Source organism: Alligator sinensis, unplaced genomic scaffold (genome assembly GCF_000455745.1).
Source record: "Alligator sinensis unplaced genomic scaffold, ASM45574v1 scaffold107_3, whole genome shotgun sequence".
Taxonomy (NCBI): domain Eukaryota; kingdom Metazoa; phylum Chordata; order Crocodylia; family Alligatoridae; genus Alligator; species Alligator sinensis.
The window spans coordinates 89,008-91,443 of record NW_005842578.1 but is presented as its reverse complement, the minus strand read 5'-3'; positions in this window follow the sequence as shown (position 1 = coordinate 91,443).

Sequence of the window (2,436 nt, the reverse complement as noted above, 5' to 3'; positions counted from 1 at the left end):
AAATATAGCACTTATGGTCGGGGGGGATCTGGGTAGGACCGAGCAGGTCAGCACCTGCTCAGAGGCTTCGCCCCAGAGCCAGGCCGGGGCCTTTCTCCGCAATCTCCGGCGTCGGAGACACGCAAACGCCGCCAGCACACGTAGGCAACATGCACCCGGGGCAGATCCTGGGCCTGGGAAATCGGGGCCAGTTTTCCCCTGTAGTGGGGCCATGGCTTCATCTGGGGGGGGTCTCCTGAATTCATTTAACCCCCCAGGTAGATGGGGGAGGATTTGGGGGGGCTCCAGGTGTCTTGGGGCAATGCACCCTGTAGCTGTGTTTTGCAGGGGGAGGTCCCGAGACCCTGTCGCCCAGGGGGGGGGGGGGTTTCACATGGAGGGGAAGATGGGAGACCCTCACCTGATTTGGGGTGGGGGAGGGAAGGGAAAGGTCTTGGTTGCTGCTCCCAGCGACCCCAGGTGTCCGGGATGCGTGCACCCGGCCCCCCAGACCCCCACAAGCAGAGTCCAGGGGTCCAAGACCCCCCACCCCTGCAGGAAGAGCCCAGGTGTCCTGGACACCGACCCGCTGCGGCCAGGAGGTGCTGGAGGGTCACAGAGGGGGCCGCGTCCCTCGGCCCGGGCGTGGGGAAGGGATGTCCGGGTAAGAGCTGGAAGGGATCGCACATCTCGTCCAGCCCCAGCGCGGGGCAGGACTGAACCCGTTCCAGCCCCGGGTCTCATGGCCGCGGCGTTGGACCGCTCCAGGATTGGAGACACCCCTACCCCTCCCAGGGCTGGACCACGCTCAGAGCCAGGACGTGCCACCTCCTCTCCAGCCTCAGTTTCCCACGCTGCAGCTGGAGCCCATTGCCCCAGGCCCTTCCCGAAGCTGGACTGCAGCGCTTGGCCCTGGTGACCCGTGACTCAGTTTCCCCACTCGAGTGGCCACGAGTGAACGATCAGATATTTGTACAGGAATTGTATGAATGGGGCCTGTGCTAGGATGGGCTCCAATGTCAGCGGTTACCTGGCAGGGGAGGGACGTGGGAGGCATCGGTGCAAGAAGGCCATGGAAATGTCAGGGGTGATGGAGAAGGGAACGGTGAACAAAACAGAAAGCATCTCCATCAACCCCAGTGGGCGCGTCTACACGTGCATTTACTCCAGCTTAAATTTACTGTGCAGTAAGTGGGAATAGGCCGGCATCTACACACGCAGGCATTAAAGCTCATTAATGCTGTGCGTGGACTGACTCGGGACTGAAGTTACTCTGAAAAGTTAAAGTGAGCCTAGAGTTAGCTCCGTGCCAGGCCGCACAAGCCGCGTTACTGCGCAGTACGGTGTCTACGCGTGCTGTACTGCGCAGTAACGAAGCAGGTGTAAATTTGATACCGGTATCAACTTTATGCTCAGATCAGCACAAGTCACCATATTTACTGCGCAGCACAGGCGTGCACGTGTAGACGCACAGTTGTACTGCGCAGTAGTTTGGGTTATTGCATAGTAAATCTGCATGTGTAGACGCACCCAGTGGGTCCGCACGTGGGTGCTGCACCTCAACGGGAGGGAGAAGGTGCAGGGAAGGGCATCGAGGGGGAGCGGGGCCGTGGGGGGGACGAACAAGGCCAGGGCTGGTGGGGTTAGAAGAGAGGCGCTGGAGGGGGACAGGACTACGGTTTGGAACAGATTAAGTGGGGAAGGGATGGTCCCGGGGGATCGATTCCTGGCGCGTCTCACCAGACAAGGCCGAGGGGTCCCGGCCCGCACTGGCAGTGTAACACTGACGCCAGGACGGCCGTTTCCCCCACGTGGGGTGAAAGGGGGGAGCTCGCGGGCACCGGGCGTAGAGAGTCCAGCCAGATGCACCCGGGGGCTGGGCCCGTGCTGGGGGAGAGGGGCATCGGGGGCTGTGGGGCACGGCCTCGGGGTCGCCACGTCCTGGACCCTCGATGGGTGCGAGGGGAAGAGGAACGGGGCAAAACCCCGCTTGGACCCCGTCACTCCCCCGTCCAGCGCTGCTCTCTGCTGCCGGGAGACACGGGAGCCCCGGCAGGACGGAGCCAGGGTCGACGCCTGCCGCGCGGGCGGGGGGGCGAGGTACACAGGAAAGTACGGTAACGGGCGGAGGGGCTGGGAGGGGACGCCAGGGGTCACTTCCAGTCCAGGACCAGCATCGACCCTCGGAGCGACACGACCGGCAGCCCTGACACCGCCCCGGGCATCGCCCCCGGGACATAGGGGGGCCGTGGGGGGCAACATCCTGCAGAGCCCCCAGGCCCAGGCCGTGCCCCCGCTACAGAGGAAGGCAACCCCCCCAGTCCGGACCAGTCTGAGCAGGGGTCAGGCCCGCGCCAGGGGCTGCGGGGAGCGGGAACACAGCTGGGCTAAGAAGAAGGATGGGGGCCCGTGACAGCCCCCCCCACCTGCCCCAGGTCAGCACTCAGCACCTCCTGC